Consider the following 27,390-nt stretch of genomic DNA (forward strand, 5'->3'; position numbering starts at 1 on the left):
CCCTCCTGCTCTCTTCACTGGGAAGCAGATTTATGCTGGCTGACATGCTTCCATTCCCCGTGCAATGAGTGGACTTTCGTGGACTCCCTCTATTCAGATTTTGTGACAATATGCTCAGTGCAGCCACTTGCTCCATGACAAAGCCATTATAACTCAGCCAGGCTCTGCCAGGCTCAGGCACCATGGGCTGCATGCGCCCTCTTTGGAAAGTTTGCTTCCTTCACATTCACCTACCTGCGGCTATTGTTGCTCATTTATCAGGTAAGAAACCATGGCCGTGAGTCCACAGAAAACTATTCCCTGCTGTATCAAGGTGGGAAGATCTTTATCTATCTGAAGTCCCACGTATGGCATCTCTAATTGCTGCTGCATTTCCAATAAGCCGTAATGGGTTTTGAAAAAAAAATGCTTTCTAATATTTCCCACTCAGAGGAGAGCAGAAAGTGTCGACAAAGCATGCTGAACACAGCACGCCATTGTACTACAAGCACAATCTCCAAATGACTGGGAAAGTGGCAACTTCTTTCATTGAGGGAAAAATGAACCCTCCAAAGAGAACGCGATGACCTTCTCATCTGCTTTCCTTTCTTCCTTCTTCAGATGTTGCTGCAACCAGCAAAACTTTCTCATTATCTACAGAGGCAGCTTCCACAAAATGCTCAATAAGGCATGCAGAGTGCAGCAAGTGTCTGGCTGGCCAGTGCTGGGCTGCTGTGTGCCTTGGCACGCCGGGGAGCGCGAGAGCTGGGGGACGAGCTGTGGCCTTGCCTCTGCTGGGGCTCAAGTGGAGTAAAGGACTCATCATTTGCTTTAATTATTCCAAAGCCTCTTTACTTGGAGGAAAATAAAATATTTATCAGAGACTCGTGGCTTTGGCAAAGGTGATTAAACTCAGATTAAATTTTTAGATGCCTGTAAAATTTAATTGGCATTAGTGTAGGACAGCTTCTGTCTCTGAAAACTTAAAGAGTTTTTCTGAACAGTGCAGCCTGACCTTTGGGGACCTGTCTCTCTCTTTCCAGTGTCCTCAGTGTTGCCTGGGGCCAAACCTGGGCTGGTGTCCCTGTGCCACCAGGCTCCCAGACTAGTCTGACAGCACCAACCACCTTAGATTCGGCAATGCTGCCAGCAGACACACCATGTCCTAGAAGAACTTGGCAACTGTGACACAGACGGGCACCAGAGAGGGCTGATCTTCTTGGGAGAAGTTGGAGCTGGTCAGCACTGACTGGTCATGCCTGTCTTCAGCAGGTCTGGGATTCAGGCCCGGCTGCAAAGCCCATCTCCAGCTCTGATCCCGTCACCTGATCAGATGGCAGACCCTCACAGATGCCTCTGAAGGAGCCTGGTTCTGGTTGTCGTCTCTAACTTCCCTGAGTTTTTTGCCTGGACATGGCCTTTCCAGCCTTCATTTTGTGATGGCCAGGAAACTGCCCTCTCCTAGTCCCCATTATCTACTGAAATTCATTCCTTCCCCACATCTGAGCCTGGCTCAGCCCCTGCCTTGGCAGTCTCCTTCCTTGTCCACAAGGTGCCCAGGACAATGTGCACCCCAGGGCAGATGAGCTTCCTCCAGAGAGCTGGAAAACAAAGTGCGCCAGGACAGTCTGTGTGCCTGCACGGCGAGGAGACAAGCAAGGTGCACCCACGGCAACTGTACGCACCAGGGGAGAAGCTGGGGCGGGAGGGGCACATATCAGATTATAATGGCTAAACTGCTAATTAACCTTTGCCAGTCTGGCAGGAAATCTGTTCTCTCCCTCTCTCTCTCATGCATGCATAGCAATATACACTCCTGCTACCTTGCTTTTTAAAGTTATACTTTATGTCTGAATAAAAGCAAAGGATGGTTAAATTGTGCTATTCAAAGGGATGGAGACCAATTGTCCCGCTCACGGATTTTCCCTTCAGGCAACAGTTTTGTCAGTGTTGTATTTGCTGGGCTGTACTCTGCAGACACCCTGGGCTCAGTTTGCCCTGCCTGTATGTTTTAGCACTCCGCACAGGCAGGAACTGAGCTATCCAGGCTTCTGCTCCTTGCTCTTCTGCTGTACTTTTCCTGTTGATGCCAAGAACTTTGCAAAAACTTGAGAAACAAGATTTCACTTTGCTCTTATCCCTGGAGCAGAAACTCACAAGTGCCAGAGGAAGAAATCTAGAGAGTTTGAACCACAACCTTGAAATCCAGAGAGCTGGATTCAGGTCTGGCATGGCAGGAATAAGCCAGCAGCCTGAATTCCGAGAGAAACTCCTGCCACCAAAATCAGAATAAATCTGATGAGTTTGAAAACATATCATATCTCCTCCTTGCTGTACTCTGCTCCTGCACCAGCTCTTAGTTTTCCAAACCTACATGTGCTAGCCCAGTTCTGTGCCTTCCCCAGAGTGGCTGCCTTTCCAATAATTTAATGGTTTCCTTTTTCAGCCAACCTTGTCAATGCAAAGAGCTGGTTTTTCATTTCAGGATTAATCTCCCCAACTCCACTCTTTCCAAAGGCTTACACAGACATTAAAGAGGTAACTCTTTGCTTTCCAGAAGTCAGAAAGCTTCTCTGGTATCACCTGACTTAATTAAACAGAGACATCAAAAGGACCCGTCAAATTCAATGACCAGACGGAAAGTGGAAGTCAGAGAAGCACCAAGGCAGAGCAAAGACTCGGGCTGCTGCTGTGGCAGATTTAAAAAAGGACAAATCCCGTGGAGATTTTTCCCTTCAAGGGAAAAAGAGGATGAAAGCACAAGGGTTCAAGCAGTCCCGAATATGCAGGATGCCACTGTGCAGGAGTGAGGCAGGGCTGTGTGGCTGCCAGGCACTGGCTGCCCAGACATCGCTGCTGCGCGTTTCCCACCGCAGGCACCCAGACCCGCTTCATACCAACCCCGCAGGTCCCCGCTGGGCCCAGGGGTCAGTGCTTGCTTAGGCAGGAGGCACCGATGGGAGATGCGATGTGCTTAGTGTCCAGAGGAGAGCCAAGGCAGCCGGGGGCAGGTCCTGCAAGGCTCCCTGGCCGTGGTGGGCATGTGGCCCATTCCCATGCATATGCTTAACTTCCACTCAGCTCAACACAACTCTGATTATAAACACGCTTGATTCCCTTCCTGAATTGGGGCCACACTCCCATCTGATCCATCAGCCTGCAGGCAGGTTAGATATGCAACACAAAGCTTCAGTGAATCTGTAAAGCAGACTGCCTTGATGTAAAAAGTGAACTTATGTGAATGTAAATCAGGCAGGCTCTGATACACAAGGTTGCTATGACAGGGATACTTTAGAGTATCACAGTTAATTAGTACTTAATTAACTCTAATGCCTTGAAAAATTCTACAAGCCATACAAGTTGGTCTGTATGTTGTCACTCACAGGGTCCCTACCTGTTTAGTCAGCTCACCCCAGCCTGTTTTTGCTTAAGGGGAAGCTACAAATAAAATACATTATTAGCTCGACCTCTGTAATCCTCTCATCATGTCTCATGAAATGATTTTTAATATCAAGCTTTCCAAGATGAAACATATGGAGATGCCAGGGATGAAAGAGGGACTGTAGCATGGTGGTGTTTCAAGTGACTCTCCAAATGCCTGAGATCACCGATGGCTGGCAAAGGCTGGAAGGAGCATGGTGCGACTCGGGGGGACAGCTGGGAGAGCCCAGGGCATTGCAGGGTGCTTAGGGCTTGGGCAGTGAAAACCAGCCCCTTCCACCAGACTGGTGTGTGGTCACAGATGTCCCTGCCAGGCAGCAGCTGGGGAGGTGCAGACAGGACCATGGGTGCCTGGAGATGGGCAGTCTGAGCCTTCTCAGAGCACTGGCACTGAAACAGGGGGCGTGACGGGGACTGGGTGAGGCCTCCCTACCTCGTGGGAGCTGTGGGATCCTCAGAACAGGAGGATAGCTCCTAACTGGAGCTTGCCAGTGTGAGGTTGAGGCTTCTACTTTTCATACTCCTGCTATGCCAGCTGAAGCCACATGACCTTCTCTTGCCTTGCTGTCCCTGGCAGTAACTGTGGCTTGCAGCATCCGTGCAGAGCCAGGTCTGGCCTTGCACAGCCAGAGGTGGCTGATGCTGCATCAGTGACCCACCAGCCCTCAGAGGGGAGGTTACAATCACCAGCAAGTAACATGGGCGAAGGGAGGCATGAAGGATATGAAAGAGTGGAGTGATCTTCCCCAGTCCTTATGCAAATCTCAGACATCATCACCCCAGAAGACATCCTGCAGGCAACAACCAAGAGAGAAGCCCAAGCTGACATAGGAAGGGAGAGGTCAGGAGAAGAAGAAGGGAGAGATCAAGGGAGAAGAGCAAAATCTTTCAGGAGGAAGGATAGCAGCACGGCAGCTGCAAATCCACCAGCTGGAAGTACGGCACAGCTTGGCCCCCTTCTCTCCATAACAGTGCCCTGAGCCCCGAGGCAGCTCGCTGCACCCCAGCAAGACAGCTGTCCCCCAGGAGTAGATCTGGATGAATATACAGCCTGACAAAATATAAGGACAAACCCAAAACATGGTGGCAGGAATTACAGAAACCCTTTTGGTTGATGAGAACTCCCAAATTTACAAGTTTCTCCCAAGAGGTCACTCTGTGACCACAGGTGGTCACCACGGCAGACTGGGAGGGGTGGTGAGAGCCAGGCTCTCTGCTAGGCAGGCATGAAAACTGCCAGCATTGCTTCGGGGTACCCCATTAACACACATTACTCAGTTAGCTTTATATTGAATGTAAAATTCAGCAACAGCTGGAGATGAAATCTAATTTTCTGGGGGAAAATATGAATAAAATAGAATGTAGCTGCTGTGTGAATGAGTTTATCCTCTGTCAAGCACTTGTTACCGCTCTGGCATGGCCTCTGTCACGCTGCAGAGGGTAGGCAATGTTAACATGTTTTCCTCACTGTTCGTTCTTCAGCCAAGTGTCTGCAGAAGAAAACAGCACCGAGTGCTGCCACCATAGCTGCGGGCTTGCAGGTGTCCAAGGTAGTGAGCGCAAGGATTTAATCACGATCATTTCCAGTGAGTGATTCATTGACAGGCTAAGGACAAACTAATGCTCTGTTGGCCTCTCACAGTCATGTCTCCTGCAAGCTGCCTTCCCGAGTGCTTGTAAGCAAACTGCTGATCAGAAATTGCAGCTATAGGACTGACCAGCCCACCTTCCCCTGTGCTCCTCAAATTGCTGCCCTGGTGACCAAGACAGATGTGTCTGGTTGATGTGGTTTAACCTCAGCCGGCAGCTCAGTCCCCCCTCTCTCACTCGCCCCAGCGGGATGGGGGAAACAATCAGAAGGGTAAAAGTCAGAAGACTTGTGGGTTGAGATAAAGTCAGTTTAATAGGTAAAGCAAAAGCCGCGCACACAAGCGAAGCAAAACAAGGAATTTGTTCACCGCTTCCCAAGGGCAGGCAGGTGCTCAGCCATCTCCAGGCAGGCAGGGCTCTGTCACATGTGATGGTGACTTGGGAAGACAAACGCCATCACGCCAAACACCCCCCCTTCCGCCTTCTTTCCCAGCTTTACACGCTGAGTGTGACGCCACAGGGTCTGGGGTAGCCCTTTGGCCAGCTGGGGTCGGCTGTCCCGGCTGTGTCCCCTCCCAAGGCCTTGTGCCCCCCCAGCCTGCTCCCTGGGGGGGTGAGGAGCAGAAATGGCCTCGACTCTCTGCAAGCCCTGCCCAGCAGGAACTAAAACATCCCTGCGTTACCAACATTGTGTCCAGCACAAATCCGAAGCACAGCCCCAAACTAGCTACTGTGAACAAAATCAACGCTGCCCCAGCCCAAACCAGCACATTGGCAGAATGGAGAAGCCTCCACTGTGCTGGAGGGATGTTCAGCCAAAGTGGGATGTTCACAGGGCACCAGGCACTGCCCGAGCTGGGGGCACCCAGCACTGCACAAGCCAGGTGAGTGCTTGGATGAAGGGCTACCACAAGCCAGAGGCAGAGTGGGCACCTCAAGCCAAGAGGACATCTGGGGAGATCCAGGTTGGATTTCCCGATGGGCGCACACCAGGACTGGCACTCAGGGTTTGCACCAAGAGCCTCCCAGCCCGGAAGGAGGACAGGCAATGTGGGGAGAAGCAAGCACACAGTCAGCTACAGAGCAGTCATGGAGTGGAGAGTTGGAAGCATGTGTGTGGGGACATGGCACTGAGCTGCCAGGCTGCTGAAAGGCAGCGTGTGCGCAGGTATGAGCCCAGAATGATCCTTCACTGGCCATAACAGTTCCTAATCCTGTTTTTACGGTGGGGTAGTAAACGTGCCCTACAATACTCAGTGGGGCCTTTACAGGGAGAGACATCACACATAGGAAAGGAAACAAACCACCCTGAGTACAGCAGCCAGATTGATACAAGGACTGGAGAGGATGACTTATGGGCAGAGACTAAGGCAATTTAAGTTGTATAGCCTAGAAAGATGATGCCTGAGGGGGAACATGATAATGCTATATAAATATCTAAAGGGCAGTTGTATGAAGAAGGGGGGAAAAAAGTGACGCATGCACCAGCCGTGGGAGTGATGTGATGGACCAAAGAAGGGAACAGTTTCCCAAGGGAAAGGGCGGGCTGTTACAGCCTGGTGGGCAGAGAGCAGAACAGCATGCCTGGAGTCTGCACGTGGTTTCCAGCCATGGCCAGGGCTGGAGTAAGGAGGATTGGGAAGGAGCAGCCTGGTACAAGCAGCATGGAAGGCATTCATGGTCCTTCCATGGAACGGGCACGGCTGCACTGCACGGGGGGCTGGAGTGGCACCTTCCCCTGCAGACACCCGCGGTGTCCCAGCACACTGGGGCTGCGATGGTACTGCGTGAATCAGCTGCTGGCTCAGGGCACTCGCTTGGCAGCTCTCACACAGCTCTCGGTGGCCAGGCAGAGCCAAACCTGTTCCCTTCTCTTCGCTATCTCAATTTTCCAAAGGATGCCTGAGGACCAAGTCTTCCAAATTCCTAATCCGTTCTAGCACGGCATATCCAGAGCTTCCCTGCAAAATTTCAGCCTCAGGCTGACCGGCTTCTGCCTTGGCCATTACGAAACCCACCCAGGCAGCCCCAGGCTAGGGTCTCTTTTTGGGTGTCCTTGTAGCAGATGATGAAGGCATAATCCCTAGGCCTGGTTGTTGGAGAAGAGCACAATTGCAATGGTCCAAAATAGAGAAAGGAGTGAGGTACATTGATGTCTGTGTTCCTGCCCCTCTCCCCTCTCTTCCTTGCAAATTTGAGTTGCTTTTTACAATCACATTTGCTTCTTCTTAAAAAAAAAGATTTTTTTCTCTGCCGTTGCCATGTGAAAAACCCACACAAACAACAGGAAAAACTGGCTACCTCTACGCAGAACCCAGCATAGCGACTGCAGAGTGACTGTCACACAGGCAGCAGCCTAAAAAAACAGGGAGAAAAATAGATTTTTCCCTTCAGCCCTTTCAGACACATGACTTGGAGACTTATTATAGTAATAACAGGCAAAAGATTTTTTCAGAGGAGAGGCCGGTCTCCATTTGTTTCTTCCTTACATTGATGAAGTCCCTTCACCAATTTAAATGGGGCAGATTCTGCTTTCAGCTGCCCTTGTTTAGAGCTGAGCAGCCGTTCAGTAACAAACCTCCCCGACATAAGAAATCCCTCAGATTTGGGTCCTTACCATGAGGGAAGCCCACACCGTGGGGCAGAGCCTTTGTGAGATGGTGTTCAGTTAAACCTGCCATTAATTGCACTTTACCTATTACAGCTGATTTGCTTGGCTCAGAGCCCAGAGCATTCTTCATGAACCACCAGTTTACCAAACAACACGGCGCCAAACACAGGAGTTGTGTGTGCTGGCACTGGCGGCTCTCCTCCTCCAGTGAGCTGCCTAGAGAACAAACAGACGAGGTCTCACCATTCACATCCACCACCCTCAATGCCCAGGGAAGGACTGTGGAGGCACAGCTCTAGCAGTGCTCTAGCAGATCAGCCTTTTGGATGATTGTCCTTGTATTCGCTTATCTCCATGGGGCTTAAAACAAGAGCATGTTTGGGCTGCATGTTTTCAAATGCATCTGTAATTACCCAAGTTACTAGGAGTGGATGAATCTGAGATGCTGACACTCCATTGAAGCACAGTGCCCTTTAATTCCTGACCAGCCAGCTGTGGGTTGTCATGGAGACTACATCTGTCTCCCATTTGTTCAAAGGCCTTTTAAATAACCCAGGCTAGCCAGACCTTTCCTGTTTTGCTGCGTGCCCATCCTAAATTTTGCTCTCCCCTCTTTTTTTTTTTTATGCTGGGAATGTGGGTGATTCCCACTGGAGGTGCCAGGCAGCCACTAGGGTCTGTCTGAGCCAGCCCTTCTCCCGCCTGCCCTCAGGCTGGAGGGGACCCAGGGAGTTTTGTGCCTGGAAGGTACTTCAGCCCTGGTGGGCCTGAAGCAGGAATCGGCATTCACACCAACGGCTATTCGGGGTTTCCATCACTAATTGGGAACAGACCCATGCCCAGCACTGCTACAGCTGAAACCAAAGTCACTCTGGGCTAGACTAACCCATTCCCCATCTGAGACTTTATGTGATGGTCTCTGTGTGGATTCTCCCTACATCTTCTGCTTAATGCTCAACAGCTACGAGCCACCAGCTGCTTCTCTGCTGTGCTGACATCTGGCAGGATCCTCACCAAGGTGAGGGATTCGAAGGGATGCTCAGCTTGGGCGGCCCCAGCAAGTCAGGAAATGCTCTGTTCACTGCTACGGACCTGCCTCGCAGGATTCACCTTCCTTATTTTCTGACATAGTTACAAGACTTGCTTGGGTTCTCAGCTATCCTGTCCTCACAACTGTGACAGGAATCAGAGTGAGGGTAGCACAGGAGGGCGTTTGGCTTCCCTGGCCTCTGTGCTTCCAGCCACTTGCAGAACACTGCTTTGCCTGGGGTGCAAGTGGTGCCATCAGTCCCAGAAGACAGCAGGTCTGGGAGGCCAGGAGCTGGCAGCATAGTCCAGGCGCATGCACACACACACACACACCTCTCACGGGCGAAGACAGTGGTTAAACTCATGACATCTTCTAAGTGCAGCAGCCCCGCAAGGCAGGGGAGGCCTGGTGTCCAGCACTCAGGGCTGGCAGAGGCCAGGTCCTTCCCACGGGTGGATGCCACTTGCTGTGTGACCCTGAGCTATCTCAGCTATCCACACTTTTCTCAGCATGCCTCAGTTTCCCTTTTGCCCTGCTGAACTGGTGTGCAGGAGGACTGTCAAGCTCACTTCACTCATCCCTGGATGGCCCTTGAAACCCTGGTTCGGGAGGTGCTGCTGAGGTGGTGTATTGTGTATAGCGCTGAACAACAGCCTTAGGCTGACGCTATTTCCAGCAGCCAGGGAAGGGGGAGAGCATTTCAATGCCTGGGCAAGGCAGACAATTTATAGCCTGATGCTAAAAAGAACAACAGTGACAAAAAAGAGATACCAGGGCAAGCGTCACTCTTCATTTAATCCTGATGGATCTATTCTAGCAAAGCAGTGGATAAAGTGGGCTGTGAACATGTGTACATTTCCCCGGGCCATTCTCAGACACCTTCAGTTTCATGATTCAGAACTCTCTCCCCGTGCTGCCCTTGCTCGCCAGCCTGAGCAGAGCTCCTCTGGGGACAGAGAGCACCAGCCGGTGCACGAGCTCACACCCCGCTGCCAAAACGAAACCCAACCCATTCAGCACATCGCTCTGAGGGCGGTTTAAAGACTCACAGGCTTGACTGAATGCGTGGAGGCTTTTCAAAGGTTTCTCTGGAGGGTGTCAGTTGGTATGGGAAAATGAGGTACTGTCAATCTGGAGCCTGATCCACACACAGTGGCTGAACCAAATGCTGGGCCTACAGTGTTCTTCTTGGTAGCCCATGAAGGCTTCACCGCCTCATTCTCCAGAGCCACATTACTTTGCTTTATTACTTCTCCCACACTTTGATTTTAGCTCTTTCAGATAAACTAAAAAAAGAAGGGAGCTAGTGAATACAGGTCACCTACAAACACTTTTGCTGTCCTGGAGGGAGCAGGGAGCTGGTCTGAGGGGCTGTGGGTATTTGCTGCTCAGTCAGGACAGGCCGTGGGAGACTGGAGCAATGTGTAGTGGAACAGGAACATTCACAACAACCAGGAGCTGGGTGTGCAGGGTGAGAAGGCAGGGGGAGCAGCAGGCAGGCAGAACTTCATTGGTGGAGCTGAGGTAGACCTGTACACAGCAGGGTCCTTGCATGTGCTCCAGCTTACTAGGGTAGAGACAGAAATGCTGCAGAAGAAAGGTGTTAGAGCCAAGGAAGAGCAAAGACAGCCAGAGGAGCCCTTCCAGGGTGACCAAAGGCACAGACAGTAGCCCTTCTCCAGGGCAGTCTGCCCAGGCTTCCCCAGCACACATCATCCTGGAGGAGCAGAACAGGGCCCTGTTCAGATGTCTCCTGGATCAAGAATTTTTTAACCTGATCTCAAACCCTCAAGCCTGTCCTGAGGCACATGCAGGACCCTTTGCTGTGCCTGACAGGAGGCCGGCATGATTGTTCACCTCAGCCAAAGAAACTCAAACCTGGCCATGATCAGAAACCTCCCTGTTCCAGCCCACCCTGGCCTTCGGCTCAGCCCTGGGAAGAGCCTTTCAGCTCACCTCCTGGACTTCTCTGCACTGAGCACACCCAGGGTGCTGACAGGAGGGTGCTGGCCTCCCTAAGGCTCAGCACAGGGTGCTCACCTGCCCCCAGGGCCATGGGGCTTCGGCCAGGACACTGCTGGCAGTCGGGCTTCTTCTGGACTTCTACTGCCAGTGCACAGCGCACTTCATACCACTGCAGAGCAATGGAGAAGCAAACCGACTCTAAGAGAGAGCCAGGAAAAAAATACTGTGGATGTCTGTCCTGGTCAGTGGGAAGGAAGCACCACGGAGGTGCAGACAGCAGACACCGTATCTGGACTGGGCCAGGATGGCCCTGAAGGACTGTGCCAGTCAGTGGATCTAGATCATAACCATGGAAGAAGCTCCACCTCCTCCCTGCAATGAGGGATGCTGCTTTTTCATGCTCAGGGCCTCCTCTGCCTCAGTAAAAGCTCCCACCCAAGAGCAAGGAGTGCTGCTGCAGGTCCGGTGGGAGCAGGGCAGAGCTGTGCCTGCAGCAGCACATCCCCCTGCCCAGCCGCCCGCCTGCGTGGCTCAGCCCAGGGGGGAGCAGAGGTGCAGCCTGCGCCTAGGCAAGACCCTGCCACCCTGCATCGCTCAGCCTGGGTAGGGGGAGACGTCAGGTCCCACCTCTTACCTGGTACCAAGAGGGATCTGTTCATTTCCTATCTTTATTTCCTTCTTTCACACCCTCCATGACTCCAGGACCCTCTTCCATCTGGGCACTGCTCACAGCAGATCCTGCCCCTTTTTGTCCCTAGACCTTGCTGTTTACAGAGACTGAGCAAAGTTGTGTGCAGGGAGGGGAGTGGTAAATGCAGGCATGCATTTGCAGAGCTGTGGCCAGGAGGATGTGTTTGAACATCTAATTAGATCACAGCAAACCTCCTGAATAGCAAAGCTACAGCCCTGTCACCCCCTGGAGACATCGGGCCACGCCTGGATTGCTGTCTGATTCTGATCTACATAATTCACCATAATCCGTAAAACTGAGTCAAGCAATGAGGTTCACTGCACAGCTCACTGGATTTAATCCACCACTCCAGCAGTGCTAACGAAGCTAATGGCAGAGGCAGAGAAGGAACACATGTATAGCTAGCAGGCAGAGATAAAACATTCATTTGACCATATGCTTTTAACCCGCTTTACTCTTCCACCCTCACCCCAATGCCCTTTTTCAGCACTGGGGGAGACCAAAACCAGCGGGAAGAAAGAGGAAGGGAAGAAGACTGTCCCCCTGGCCGAGTGGCCAGGTGTGCTCGCACCTCTGTGCGCCCGCAGCCGGCAGCAATTTGGATCAGAGCTGCGGGTAGGGCAGGGCTTGGTGGGGCCAGGGCGACCAGGCAGGAATTGGGATTCTGGGTGAGGGGAGGGAACAGCTCCTTGTCAGAGCCATGGCACCTGGTCTCAATTCTAGATACAGCCCATCTCCCTCAAGCTAACATGCTGAGACAGGCTGACATGACATCAAACTTCGTGTGCATGCAGCATCCCAGTGGTGCTCACCTCCATACATCCTCCCACTGCCCCTTGCTGTCACCATCAGTGACATTCACGAGGGTGCAGCACAGCCCCAGAGCCTCACGCTCCCCTCGGGAGCACCAGCTGGTCTCCATCCCACCCAAGGCCTCAAGCCGAGGGAGCAAGGGGTGGCTGCAGGCAGTGTCAAAGACTAGGACATGAAGAGCCACACTCACCTACCTCGGGGAGAGCAGAGATGTGGCTGCAGGATGGAGACAGGCCCGCCAGCCTGCCCAGGTACCCGACGTGCATTCCCACAAGGGACATACAAGCAGCACCCACTTTCCTGCCTGTTTTCACCCGTGGACAGCTGGAGGTAGGTTTCATTACATACACGCACAGCACCCAGCACAGTACAGGGCAGCGCTGCTGTGCACACCATTGCTGCCACCCTGCTGGGACACCACCTCAGACCAGGTTGCAGGTGTGTAATGGAAGAGGGAAGGTGAGGAAGACCCTAAATTCCCCTCCACAGCCTGTCACCCCTGGGCTGGGCAGGGAACTGGGTGGGAGGAGGAAGGACTGTTTTCAGAGAGGTTTCCGGAGACCAGCGAGCTTGGAAGGAGGATGGGTGTTCTGTTAGTGAGCAAGGGGGAAGAGACTGCCCTATCCCTCCCCGGAAGCTGGCAGGACGAGCCCAAGCATCCGCAGCTCCTTCTGCCTCCGTGCTGGGAAGAGAGCAGCTTGGCGGAGCCAGGCACACAGCTACCACCTGTCCGGCAGCGGCCTCCTCAGCTTTTATGGAAGTTGAAAAGGGGCTTGAATCACCAGCCAGCAACCAAATCATTTGTGCCCCTCAGTCCTCGAAGTCCAGGCAGTGCCTGTACCATCCCAGCTGCAGGAAGCAAACCCAGCCATTGCTGCCTTTAGGATCTGTCAGCAGGGAAAAGTGCTCTGCAGAGGCAAAGGCATTCAGAGCCCAAATTAGCTGCACTGGGCTCAATCTGAGATTTTGACAGCGGATGCCAAATTTATTTCCAAACGCTCTCTGGAAATGTCACCGTGCTGGTCGGAAGGAATCGGGTACATGCTCCCTTTTAAATAGAACCAAGCATATGGGAGGAGGATGATTAGATTGCTTCCAAGCTGCCAAATTTCTTTGCTGCAGCTAAAAATCTTCCCCAAAATGTCCCAGCCCACAGTGTTTCTGAGCACTGAAGTCTGCGCTGAGACTTTTCCATTGACAGTTGTGCTCCAAGCAAGAAAACACATCCCTCCAGTGGGGTCCCAGGTGGTCCCCGCTCTCAAGAGGCTGGGGGGTCTTCTGCCTCCCCTTGCAAGCCAGAACAACTCCTCCCCTCCTGCAACCCTACCCTGGAAAGAGGGCAGAGTTTCCTTCTCCCTTTTACTCTGGCAAAAAGCAATGATCTAAGACCATTCCCTCTCCTTTCTCATTTCCAGGGCAGTACCTGCCTCCTCTCAAGCAGTAACCATCTCCCTGACAGAGGCTGCACGGCATCCCCCTAATGGCAGCCCTGCGGACACCACTGCACTGAGCCACCATGTCCTCACCTGCTCTCTTCCCAGCTCATCCAGAAACCCAGCCCACCCCAGTACAGAGGGGCAAAATCAGCCCAGCAGCCACTTGCAAATCAAGAGGGGAGCAGCTGGGTACCAGGGGACTGAGAGCGGGGGAGAGATGGAGATGTGCTCTGGGACTTGTTAGCCTGTCCCACCTGGGCTCTGAGGCACCTGGAGCCAAGCAACTACAGCACTTCCCTGCAGATCACCCCTAGTTCACCCTCAGTTTGAGGGGAAGCGCTGTAAGACACCATAGCACATTTTTTCCAGGCTGGAGGCAGGGTCAGCAGCCCAAAGTGCAAAGCAGCAGCACGGTGATGTCCCTCATCACAGCCCCAGTGAAAGGATGACCTTGGGGTCACCCAAACCTTTCCTGCCCCACTGAGAGACTGAGAAGGGCACAAATAGCTACTCTGTGCTTGGCAGGGGGCTTTCTCTCTGTAGGTAATTCTAAAGCTTCCCCAGGGAGCAGAGAGCATGGTGGCCTTCCCAGGAGAGGACATGTGGTCAGCACTGGTTTCCAAATCCGGGATGGTGCCCCCTCCCACCTAGCCTGCTTGAATTTCTGCCAGCACAGTGTGGGGGACAGCCAAGACCAAGCATACACTGTCCCTTCAAAACCATCCTCCACCAGCCATCCTCATTTTCCCAGCAAGAAAACAAAGTATGCCCAGACCTGAGGGGACCAGGAGCAGTGTCCTCCCTTCTGCTGCAGGACTAACCTGCAACACCTCTGAGTCCTCCAGGCCCTCTCTCTGGTGCCCCATTGCCAAAGCATCCACCCACTTTCTCTAGTAAGACACTGCTGGATCACAGACACAAAAGTCTCACTGTCTTACATCTGCTTCTACCTGCTCTATAGGGCTTTTCATGCCCAGGACTCCAAGGAAGGCATGAAGTGAAGCCAGCAGTCCTGGCCCTGCTCAGCAGACTGGGAAAATAAAGCATGTTGCAAGGAGACAGCAAACCCTAAACCAGCTGAGAGCAGAGCATCGCCTTCTCCACCGTCCCTGAGCAGCGCTCCACTCTCCAGGGCACACGGGCTCAGAGGGTCCCAGCAGGAGTGTCACAAGTCCACCTGGCAGGCTCAGGGTCCCAGAGCCAGGAACTGACCCAGAACATGCTGTAAGGCAGCTGAGCCCAGAGGGCACAAGCAGGAGGACTGTTGAGCCCAAGCAGTTAAAGCAAAGCGGCACAGCTGCTCCCAGCTCTGCTCTCAGCCCACACGCTGCTGAGTTGCGGGTGGGAGGTTTTTTCTCTGCATTGCAAATCCCTTCTTATTCAAGTGCTGCAGTGCTGCTTGGAAGGAAAACAACCACTCTGGAGAGAGAGCAAAGGGGTCCAGAACAGCACCAGCATCTTCTCCTGCCCAAGGCAGGTCCTGGAACTGGCCCCAGGAGAACCTGGCTCTGTAGATAAAGCTAAAGTTTGCCCAGCAGACAGCCTGGCTGGAGCAGCCATCATCCATTCCATTTTCCTGTGCTTGTCTCTGGCACAGATAGCCCCAGCTGAGCTCTCTCTTCAAACCTGGGAAGCTGGAGGAGAGGAGAAGGCAGAGGGAAGAAGGCTTCTAGGTCTGCGGAGGCTGGCTGGCAGCAGAACAAGAGCTGTGAGAAATGGTGGGAGCAAAGTGCTCACGGCACGTGGCTGCAGCCCCTTTGCAGCGTGGGCCAGAGCACTTCTGGGAGGGTGTTAGTGCCATGCAGATGCACAGGCAGCGTGCAGCAGTGTCCCCCGTGCTTGCTGTGCAGCTCCTCTGCCAGACCCAGGTTGGGAAAAAACTGGTCTGGGTGTACTTGTTCCCTTTTTGCCATACGGTGTTGGGCAAGCTGCTCATTCCTGCCTGATCTGTAAAGGGGGCTGTGCTCTGAGCCCCCAGGAACGTGGCTGCCCCTTTCCCAGAGGAGTGAGTTCATGCTGCGAGCTGTTCACATTACTCACGATCCCAACCTATAGATGCATCTCCACATGTGCACATCTCCAACACCTAGCACCCGCTTCACACACCCAACAGCAAGTTCTCTTGCCAGACACACAGCACTATTGGGCTATGAAGATCTTTAGGGAATCCACAGCAAAACAATTCCCTTGTTTGCTGGGGCACAGGTTCCTCCATCACCAAGTTCCTGGGAGCTACCTTACTCCATGTTTACCACCACTATCCAGGGAGAGAGAGGTTGGTTTTGCGCTCCTTAGCACACGTGCTCAGGGACTGATGGAGTGTGGAAGTCCAGGGACAGTGTCCGCAGGGTCCTTTGCAGGTGGCAAGCCTTCGGGGTGGGGGGTTCAGCCCTGGGTGGTGAAGGGGACAGGAGCACTGTCAGATTCAGTATTATACTGAGATTCAGTAAACGCACATGGGACTTTCTATAGAGAGAGTCCATTTGGACCAGGGAGCCCCTCCCGAGGAAGTCGTGCTGCCTCTAAAAGCCATGACTCTTCCTCCGTCAAGGCCCTTGGAAACCGAGCAAAGGGGGATAGAGTGAGGGAGGTGGTGCTCTCAGGAGGGGTCTCACCAAGGGACAGAAAATGCCTGTACTCTTGCTCCAGTCCGCTTGTTCCTAATGGGACTGTTCATGCTGATGAGAGCTTAGGAGGAGAAAGAAAAGAATAAAAACAGAAAACCCTAAAAACAACAGGCAGCAATCCCCAGCAGCAGAGACTTGTCACTGGGGCAGGGACCTGGGGGTGGATTTCATACACCAAGGCTCCTAATGAGAAGCACTGTAGGGACGTGTGGGGTCAGGAGGTGCCAGACCCACTGGCCCTTGGCCGAGCTAGCCCTGCAGGTCTGTCTCTGCAGTCCCATCCTCCACACCACAGCACCCACCTGTTCACCTTTCTGAATTTATTCAGCTCAGCTTTTTAGAACAAACCATTCATCCATCCATCCGTTCACCTGGCCATCTGTCCCTCCATAGTTTTCTCTTTTATCTACACACAACCCAAATCCATTGGCTGTCTGGATTGCTATTTATCAAGGAAGGTAGCCAGGCAACTAGTAGGATCTCCATTTATTAGCTCCAGTATGTGTCTGCGGATTTCTCTGTGGGGAAGAAGGTGTATTTTACTTTTGTGCCAACCAGAAGATGGATCTGCAGAGGTCTGGGCACCAACATGGCTTTCAAAACACATGGCCTGAGGCAACAGATACCAAGCCTTAAAGTCCGTCCTTTGCTTTTATTCAGTCTCTAAGCAAGCAAGCTTCCAGAAGGAGTACAGATGTTTCCACCAGTGGCCTTCGGCATGTAAAAACCAAAGCAATCCCACAAGCTCATCATGTACAAATGTGGAAGCTGACTCTGCAAGCAGGCCAGGCCTCTTCCATTTGAAAGAAGGGCTGCAGGCTCCTCTCAGGAGGAAAACTAGAGGGTATGGGCCAGGTGATGGGCTGAACAGTGTAAATACCATCCCATCCTCTGCCAGCACCTCCTTCTGTACTCAGGGAAGCAAGACGTTGTAGGGGAGCAGGCCCCTAGTCCTTCCCAAACAGGCTGGACCCTGACTTTGAACCAAGCCCTGGGGTAATCCTGCTCCCATTTGCTGGCTCTGCCTGCAGCATATGTCAATAAGCAATGCTGGAGCTTTAAGATTAAGCTTCTCTTCAACATACAAAAGAAGGCCATTAGGAGTAAGAAGTCCTCAGCTGCCTCTTCTCAGAGCTCTGTGATCTTTAATCAGTCTCACTCCTTAGTTTTTAATTTCAGATTCTCTCCCACAATGAACAAAGGCTCTGCTGTCCTTCTCCTGCAGGCCAGCACCTCCCTGGAGACACATGGGCAAATCCTTGTAGGAATACAGCAAATAATCCCTACTCCCCCGCCTCACCCAGCCTGGGCTCCTTTTCACTTCCAGACCCAAAGTAAGAGCACGGGGTGGTTTATGCAATTATCCAGCATAGGTAGCAACCATTCTAGAGGCCTCTGTGCACAGACACCAGGCAGCAAGGGGATGGGGGCTTCTGTTTTCAATTAATTAGAGTTATTGTCTTCTCACAATCAATAGGCAGCAGGAGGATTACTGCAATAGAGCCATGTCTCTGGTAGAAGGGATTGTTTTGGTTCCAAATTCTGGGGGCAGAAATGCAAATGCAGAGTGAGACCAGCACCCTGATGAGACATATGGCAAAAGACAGGCAGTCACACCTGCATTTTCTGGTACTTTCAAGAAGAGTTATGAAAGCAGAAGTCCTGACTAGTGGTAAGGACCCAAGTTGCCTTTCTAAAGACACATTTCACTGAGCATCCTGTGCAGAAATGGCAAGAAGGTCCCTGTTTAAGGCAGCCATGAGCAAAATCCTGCATCCTGAAGGTGATGAAGCATCCAACCGCTCTCAGATGGGTGCCAGGAGGGGTTTGGTCTCCTTGGCACAGAGCGAGCAGATGGAGGTGAGCAGCTCTGGGTCCTGCTCAGCAGCTCTATCTCCACCTGCACGGGGCTGTCATGCCAAGACTCGCTCACAGCGAGCTTGGCTGGCAGTGGGCACACACTGGGCCTGGCTGTGCACATGTGTCCTCTCCAGGTCTGGGGAAAATGACCAACTGCAAAGCCCAGCCAAGTCTGCCAGCCTGGCCTGGTGATGAGGGGGCACCTGTGTTCTGGGAAGTCTGGGCCTTCATTTCCAGCCTGTCCCACAGCACGGGAGGGCAGAGGCACCCAGAGGTATCATGCATCCCACCACTGTGTTCTGCTCCTGTGATGTGTCCTTCACAGTGGGAAGGGCAGCTCTACCAACAGGGAGATACCTACAGCTCCTCCCTACTGAGTATCACTGCATCATCACCCTGGATGCCAACACACTGCCTGGCCATGCTGTAAAAGGAGGCAGAAAGCCAGTCCAGCAGTGCAGCTATGCGTCCCCGCAACCAGGCTGTCCTGAGCTCTTCCACCCGCCTCCTGGGACATCACCTGCTACACACTGGCTCCCCCTCCCTCAGAACAGCACCCTGTGCAGCCCCAGCATCCCCAAATGCCACCATGGAGTCCACCACCACACCAGCGCAGTTCGCACAGGCAGGGCAGGAACATGTCCTTGGCCCTGACCCTCAAGTCTCATAGGAACACCAGCAAAGACATCTCCAGGGCTTTTCTCCTCTTACACCCAGGTGAGAGAGGAAGAACCAGGCCCGTCTCTGCCCCCATGACTCAGCTTCCCCAGCATGCCAGGCAGGGGCTGAGGGCACCAGGCAGCCTGAGGCTTGGCTTGTTCCCCGCTGCCTGCTCAGCACAGGGGGGTCAGGCTCAAAGCCCCCCATCTCAAGCACCTGGCACATGGCTCTCACCTCCCAGCATCATCACAGCAGCAGCGTGGGAGCTGGGCTTGGCACCAGCACTGCGAGTCACCTTCCAATTTCCAAGGAGCTACAGCGTGCCAACAGACTGCCAGGGAGGACCACTCCTACCCATCACCACTCCTCTGCTCAGGAGCTACGGAAGAGGCTGGGAGCCACAGAAGAGAGGCTGGGCACACACGTGCTGGAGGTGTATGTGGATTTTTTTTTTCTCCACCCTTTTCTTAGAAAATAGAGAAGGGAAAAAATAAGGAAAAAAATAGCAAAATAAAACAAACCCAACAACTCCAATTTCTATCTTAATGAATAAATTAAATGCATCCCAAGAGGTAATTAAGTGCTTCGAACCAAACATGTGTCACCTACATTAAAAAAAATAGAACCCAGAGAGAAATCAAGCAACTGCAATTAAGGGAAAGAGACAGATGGGTGATTACCAGGGAGTGGGGAAGCGGGGAAGGCCAGCCAGCAAGGCCCTGCTCCTGCTGCCTGGTGCTCTCACTGTGCCATGCGGTCCCATGGGAGAGGGGCAGTCCCACAGTGTGGAGGCCTCCCAACACCCAGGAGTGTCCCCAGTAGTTTCTCCTGCCCTAAGGGCATCACTCTCCCCTTTGTGATGCAGCCTTTGTGCCCCGTGGGAACTGTGACCATTTTCTGTCAGGTTTCCCTTCCCAAATCAGACACCAAGCTTTGTCTCACCCATCCTCCTGGATGTAACATCCAGGAAATACCCAAGCCCACCTGATTTCATTTCCTTCTGGCTCTTTCCCTGTCCTTGGCACTACAGTGTGTGGGAGCTGCCTGGAGTGCCACTGTGTCTCAATCATCACCAAACCACATGCTCAGTTTGCGTTGGTAGGGTTTGCTGTTTGTGCATTTGCTGTTCAGGAGGAAGGCTGAAGAAGGTATTTTCTGCAGTGCCGAAGGAGATGAGGTTGTGGTTGTACATGATCTCTATCCTCAATCCAACATAGTAGCCATCCCAGGTGCACAGCCCATCCCTCCATGCATGTATGCCTGACCTCCATCCCCATCTCCAAATCTTGAGACCTCTGCACCACTTGCCAGAGCCTTGATGTTAAGGAGAAGCCTCTGTGTATGCTAGACTGCACAATACCACATGACTCTTCTTTCTCGATGACCCCAGAAGGCCACAAAGACACTCTTTTATTGGACGAGAGGGTGGGCAAAGAGATCAACTTGGTTAAAAAACATCATGGATTTTCCTGTGACAACAATTCAAAGAAGGATTTTAGTAGCTGCTGCACTGAGAAAGCCGCATGCTGTGAGGGTCATGAGCTCTCTGGCAGCCTGTGCTATTTGGAGCAGCCATTACTTACTTCTAAGTGGCATCAGGGCCAGGACAGGGCACCCATACCAGCCCCTGCACTGTCTCCCACCCCTTGGGGCCCCACAGCTGCTTGCTATAGACCAAGGCTCCAGGGCTGTGAAGGAAAATTCCCTGACATGCTCTTGATGCTTATTGGATTTTACGACCCTCTTCTCTCTCTGGGAGGCCAAATCAAGACCTTTCAAATGCTTGCGTTTGGCTGAGCTGCTGATGGAACCGTTGTCACATCCTGGGACAGGGCAGGAGATCTTTCCTGACACGAGGAAGGCATGTGATTTATTTCTCCATAGATTTGCTCTGCCTATTCGCTTCCTCTCAAGAGTCTGCTGCTTTCAGAACAAGTTCCTTCCCAATGGACCTTGGCAGCTGTGACAACATTGCTTGAACCCAGACCCCTGCCCTTTGCACAAGCTCATCTGTCTCCTGGGGGGGGGTGGGGGGTGGGGGTGGGTGAATACAGGCTTTCCATATGCTTGAGGGCTGCAGCTGTTCCCTGCAGAAGTCTCCTTCGCCAGCTCACCAGAGGGGTCAAGCATCTGCATCCTCCTCTTGCCCACCTATCCCACAGAGAGTTAGAGACCTTGGGGACCACTACATGTGATGTGTAGCTGAACTCATGGCCACGAGATAACAGTGGAGAGCAGAAAGTAAATGGTGAGGGGCAGCCCCACAGGTCCCACTGCGCCTACACCTGGTGGGTGTAAGTGCCTCCTCGGTCTGCTCGCCACTTGGCTTATGGATGGCCTGCTCTCCATGGGCTCTGCCCCACAGTCACAGCAGGAGCCTGGATGCTCCCATGCTCTGTCATTGCTCCAACCACTGCCCAGCATCGCAGCCATCACCCGGAGCAGACACCATCACAGCTCTCCCTGCCCTCAGACACACTTATAACAGTCTTCCAGCCACCCTCTGCCCCAGGCCACTGGGGCCATGTCAGTGCCTCATACCAGCTCACTCATGCACCCCAGACAGCCCCCCATCTCCCCCTACCCTGACAGAAGTACCTCTCCTCCTTTGCTGCCACTCAGTGCTCAGGCTCTCTTTCTGCCCTGCAGGGCAACAGCATCCCGGGAGAGAAGAAGCTCACAGCTCTCCAACACCCACAGTCTCCTCTTGCCTTTTGCCCCAAGGAAACCCCACAGAGCAGGACCATGACCCTGCGGGGGTCCTGCCTCAGGCCCTGCTCTGCCCACGGTGCCCGGAGCACTCACAGTCCGGATGCTGCTCCCCGAGGTGACTTCTTCTGCCAGGATGCTGCTGTCATTCGCAAGCTGGAGGATGTTGGTGGTCCATGCGTTGGCTGCGGGGTGGGCAGAGCCAGGCGGCAGCTCTGTGACCGTGATCACCAGGCTCTTTGGGCTGAGGAGGGCAAAGAGAAGTGTGAGTCCAGGGAGGCATGGATTAACTGTGGTCCCTTCCCTGTCACAAGAGTCATCCTCCAGTCTTCCCCCTCTCCAGGTCCCTTCAGGCCCACCCAGTGAGGGAGGGATCCAGCAGAGACGCTCCTGCTCAGAAACACTCAGACAGCACCTGTCAGGTTCAGACCACACTCACATCCAGCATCTGTCACAGGCATTCCTCTCCACCAGCCCTCCTGGTTCCCCATGTGCCCCTGCCTTCCCTGGGAACATAGAGTGGGGCTGACTCACAGGGCACCCATCAGAAGAACAGGGAGAATCCTCACAGGGAGCCAGCCACACATAGAGGAGTGGTCTCAGCTCCCCAGACCCTCAGCAGAGCAAGAGGCGGAGGCAAAGAAGGAACTCGACAGGAATGCAAGTCCATCCCTGGCTTCTACAGCGCTGCTCCAAGCACGGCCATGGACTCATGAGCTCACCAGGAACAAGCAGTCTCCCATGAATGGGTGGTGGTCACACTGCTGAGCTCAAATCCTCAGATGTCACCTGAACCCCTGCTGGGGTCCTCTTGAAATGGACAGCACTGTTCCCCTGACTCCATGGACTCCATGGCTGCCAGAGATCCAGATTGATGAGGGTGTCCAGGAAGGTCAACAGACTCCAGCACGGTGAGCAACTCACCCTGCTCCAAAGCAAACCTTTTGCCTTATAACTGTTGGTGTACTTGGGACATCACACAGCTGCTCTCAGAGGTTCAGAGGAGAAACGGGGGTCAAGCCATGCAAACAGTCAGATGTGCCACCAAGCTAAAGAACCGGACATCTTCCCGCTATTTTCAGTCAGCTTGACTCGCCTCCCCAGTGACATGCACATCTGTCCTCCCCATGCACTTTGAAAAGAGCAGCTTACACTCTGATCAGATTAGACGAAGAAAACTGCATTGCAATAAATCCAGGGAGGGAACTGACTGCCTGGGCTTTAATCTGAGGGGAGCCTTCAAGATAAGAGCATTAAGAAGTGGGGATAAAGCAGTCTTGGTGCAGGAATGGTCTGAGCTGGTCTCTAGTCTGGGAAGCAGCAGAGCAGAGCTGGCTGTGGCATGCCCTGGCACCTGAGAACAACTCGGCACATTCCCTCAAACATGACCTGTCTTTCCCTGACTGCAGCGCCCTCAGTGCAGGAGATGGGGGAGCACTAAGGGCAGGGCATAGGACACAGAAGATCACTCCAAAAGCTCATATATCATATGGGGGGCCTGAAATCCTAAGTGGGAACCAGGACAGCACAGTCCTCACCAGGAGACCTTAGAGCATGGCAGGATCTCTCCCCATAGTCCCTCCTTCCAGTAAGGGAATCTGGCACCTCCCAGCTCCAACTGCACTTCAGCTTCAAACTGACACTGGATTCCTCTGGGAAGTCCTTCTGCCTCCTAAATGTGGGGCCAGAGGCAACCTGCACTATGCAGAGGTCTGCTCCTCTTTCAGAGACATTCACAGAGAACCCCCACCACCTGGGTGATCTCCAACACCAACCCTATGGATGGGACAGGAGCTCTTCAACTTGTTCCTCCGAGAAAGCCAGGCACCTCTCTTTTATTCCTCATGTCCCTTTAGAGATAATCCCCAGAGCAGCACCAGGGCAGAGGGACAGAATAAGAGGTGTTGACCTGCATCCTCTGATGAAGGCTGAGGAGAGCAATCTGCTCCTGCTACATTTGCACCTGGAGGACCCCTGTGACTGGCGGGCAGAAGCCCCCTGGGATGTGGGCAGTGGTGGAAGCACAGGCTGGAGCCCCCCCTCATGGCAGTGCAATCTGTTTGGCATTTAGTGGGGACTGGCAACGCAGGGCACCGCTCCTGGTGCAGGTTCTCATGAACTCAGCTGGCAAAGCCTTGGCTGAGTGCACAGTTTCATCATGCTTCTGATGTGAATGGAGACAGCCCTGCAGCTTGGTGTAAATAACTGAGAAAAGAACATTTGTAAGGCAGGAGACAGCTGGATTATAAAGGTGAAGCCCAAAAAGCAAATGAAAAGAGAATCACTGATGATGGATGGGAAAGCAGTACCCAAGTCCGGCGTTTTCCTGGATGTGCTGTTGAACAGCAGCAAGACAAGAAGAGCTGAGATCCAACCATGGAAAGAGCTTGGGCAGACCCGAGGGCTTGCAGGACCTATTGCAGTTGAAAAGGCACAGTCAGCTGCTGAGCTCCAAGTTTCCCAGTCTTGGTGGGAGACCCTGATGCTGGTCCCAGAGCCCACGCCTGGTCTGCTGACCAGCATTAGGATTGCTGCGTGCAAAGGCTGTGCACGTGGACATCTGCCCTGGGTGAAATTCAGCAGTGACCGTTACTGCCCAGCCCCTCCTGTGCATCTTCTGCTGCACTTTGCCATGTCCTGGCCCTACCTCTGCAGAGCAGAAATCCCCAAACATCTGGTGCATTCTTGAGAGCATTCAGAGCGACTGCACAGAACACATTATAAAGGTGTACTGCAGTTTGCTTTATTAATTGCTGCTGATCAGACAGCTTTCTTGGAAAGGGGGGAAAAGACATTGGAGTAGAAAGAAAATAAATCGAGTTCATGAGATAGAAGAGTTCAAAACTCCTCTCTTTGCACCAGGTGCCAAGCAGCCACAGGCCACCCCTGCAAAGACAGGGGCTGTGACCACCAGGCAGACTGATGGAGAGCCCCAGGATAAGTCCCATCCATGGTGCAGGGAGAGTGGAGGAGTCAAGGTGAGCCACTGCCCAACGTCTGCTGCATAGGCAGACTGAGAAGTGGTCAACTTGTCAAAGAGCAGCATCCTCTCCCCACCATGGTAAGGACAAATGGAGGAGATCACAGCCCCATCACCCACAACATCCTTTCCCTGTGACTTTCCACATCCTTGCATCACCACTGCAGTTACTTTACCCTGGGACCATCAGAAAGCACTAAGTGCTGTACCACATTCCCTGGCATCAGGCCACCTCCACACCACCCCCACACCCTCCCAGCACAGCCCAGGGACCAGTCTCCCCACTCTCTGCTTCCTTTTTCTTCACGACCAAGGCAATCTCCAACAGGTTACAGTTCTTGTTCCCTCAGTCCTGAACACTAACCAGAGCCTTCCCATCCCAGACGCCTCCCAAGACATTCTCTGCCAGATCTAAAACTCAGCTGGGACTGAGAAAGAAGATGTGACATCCCAAACAGGTCACCTGCTGCAAAGCAAAGCACAGGACTGCCCTGACGGGTTTTCTTTAAAAAACAATTTGCTTCACTGTCCTGGACAACCCCACATATTCACAAGACCCTGAAGCAAACACAGAAGCATTTTTCAGTAGGAGGAGGAAGCAGAAAGATTGATCCCAGCCCCATCATTTCCCAGTGGGCTGAGGACAGTGGCATGCGGCTGGCCCAGGGTTGTCCCCACACACAGAGCAGGGTTGTATTGCCCCCGCTGTAAATGCTCCACGAAGCTGCAGGTCCTATCACTGCATGACATCAGGAGAAAGACCTTCCCCAGTACATCTCATGAGCCCTACATCTGCCTTGCAACGAGGTAACATGAGACACAGGGGGTAATGACTTGCCAAAGAGATCACAGGGAGCCAAGAGAAGACCCAGGGATAGAATTCGTATCTCCCAAAGCCCACTCTTGGGCACTTCATCCAGCACACAAGCAGACTAGAAGCCAGAGCAGCCCCAAGAGCATCCATCTCAGACAGATGTGGACTCTGGGTAAGACGGTACTTGGTCTGTGCAACTTCATTCCCTGAAGAAACACTGGTTCATCATCAGCACACTCTGGACAGCAAGATACATGCAACAGAGAACCACCAGGCCACGATCCAGCCATTGAGGAGAGCTGCTGGGATCACTATGACCAGGATCACTGAAACCACCCACAGAGGACTTTTAGAATCCATGCTGGAATATTAGTGCCAGAGGCCAGTCCCCTAGTGCACAAACACAGCAGGACCTGTGCTCGAGGACACTGGTGCTGGGGTCTGAGCAACCTCCTGGGCAGCTCTCCCATCGATCTTAGCAGGAGATACAACCAATACCCCCAGAACCAGGGCAGCGGGAGCCCCCTCAGACCAGGGATCCATTAGAAACCGATTAGAAATTTAACTGAGGAGCAGGTTCAAGGCACAACCAGCCCTTGCCAGGCTGGGAGGAGCCCTGGGAGTTAGGCAGCTCCAAACCTAAGGGGCAAAATGACTCCAAAATTGGAGGAGCAGACAGCAACGTGCGGGAATCCCCCAGCAGAGACAGATTGGAGATGTCTCCAGCAGAAGCAGCTCCCTTTCTGCTGGATGAAATGTCGACTGCAGGGTCCCTCCCTCAGTGCTGGAGGGCATGGATGGTGGTTAGGAAACTTCGGGGAGGGGTCTCAGTGACACCAACCTGGAGGACACAGGCCCCCCCCAGGAAGGACAAGAGCAGGGCTTGAGGGCAAGGGTCAGGGTCTCCTGAGAAAGCTGGAGGGGGCTTTCTCTGCTAGCACAGAGGATGTAAGGTCCCCAGAGGAGAGGCACTGCTGCTCGCTTCACAGTCTTTGGGTGTTAACGAGCTGGAAAGGTCAGGGGAGATGTATTTCAGCAGCACTTGAACTCCAGAGGTACTACAGCATCACAGCAAAGTAAATACCCCATAAAACGTTCATCTGGCAGCTGTACTGTAGTGCACAGGCTCATTCACCTTTGTTCCCAGCACTCTCCTCGAGATGAGGAATAACCATTCACACTGCTGAGGTTTATGACAGAAGCACACAGCAAATCCTCAGCCCCAGTAAATGCTAGTGAGAGTGGGGGGAGTCTTGGGTCCCCCACCCCAGGTTGTCTAGAGGCAGCAGAAGCAGTTCCTGGGCTCAGTGCCAAGGATTTTGATGGAAGCAAAGCAGTAAGGAAGCAAAAGGAAGAAAACACGGGCCTGAGCTGCAGCCCCACGCGATGCTCAGCCAAGAGTGCTGGAGGGAAAAAGCACCTGGGTGCATGGGGCGTGGATCTGGCCCCCAGTGCATACCCCATCGCCCACGGCCCCCCCAGGGCCATGCCAGCATCCCCGTAGCATCCCCCCTGTGCTGCCCCTGGGGGGGAGCACCACATCCCGGAGCGTGGGGAAGGTGTGCCCGAGGGCTCCTGCAAAGCAGCTGCTGCGAACGCTTGCTGTGGGGCACTGCCATCGCTCGCCCGACTTGCCAGGCTGTTCCCTCCATCTGCTGAACCCAGCACGTTTATTTTTGTGTTTCCAAGTTTGATCAGATCGACTCTTCCACTTTAATCTAATGAGCGTGCTGAGCTGAAACAAACACAATCTGTCCGTGGAGGGCCGGGGAAGGATGTCTGGGGGCACTGCAGAAGCACCGTGTGAAGCCTGCGGTGCCCTGATGCAGAACCAAGGCAGGTTTGTTAGCCAGCACAGCCTGAGCTCCCCCCCTCACCCCACACATGTCTTCCCAACCGCTCCAGGGGCTGAAGACCTGAGCACGAAAGGGTACCTCTGGAGAGAACAGCATCCTCCTCACGCCCTGATCTGGGCATGGCTCTGCTGTCTCCTTCCTTTCCTTGTCAACAGACTGTCTTTCCAGCTAATTACCCCAGTGCTGTGGGCATGAGCCACGTGGCAGCTGGCATGTGCATTGGCCCCCAGCGATGACCTTGGCCGCTCAGAGGACAGTGGGAGCCTTTTGCCTTCCAGGCTTCCCCTGAGACAGACAAGAAACCTTCAGTGGGAGGGATGACATGAAC

The 27,390-nt window shown here is 53.3% G+C and overlaps 1 protein-coding gene across 8 annotated transcripts in view; it reads right to left on the minus strand.

Moving 5' to 3' along the window:
* Window positions 1–27,390, minus strand: part of DLGAP4 (DLG associated protein 4) — a 180,242-nt gene that overhangs the window by 132,187 nt on the left and 20,665 nt on the right. For 7 of the 8 annotated variants that reach the window (XM_074920639.1, XM_074920645.1, XM_074920643.1 and 4 more), the window contains exon 2: window positions 21,509–21,656. The gene's annotated coding sequence lies outside the window, so the exon portion shown is untranslated. Of the gene's footprint in view, window positions 1–21,301; window positions 21,443–21,508; window positions 21,657–27,390 lie in introns of those variants that run through there. The other variant, XM_074920638.1, reaches the window with a different exon arrangement.

Source organism: Athene noctua, chromosome 16, assembly GCF_965140245.1.
Source record: "Athene noctua chromosome 16, bAthNoc1.hap1.1, whole genome shotgun sequence".
Lineage (NCBI taxonomy): Eukaryota > Metazoa > Chordata > Aves > Strigiformes > Strigidae > Athene > Athene noctua.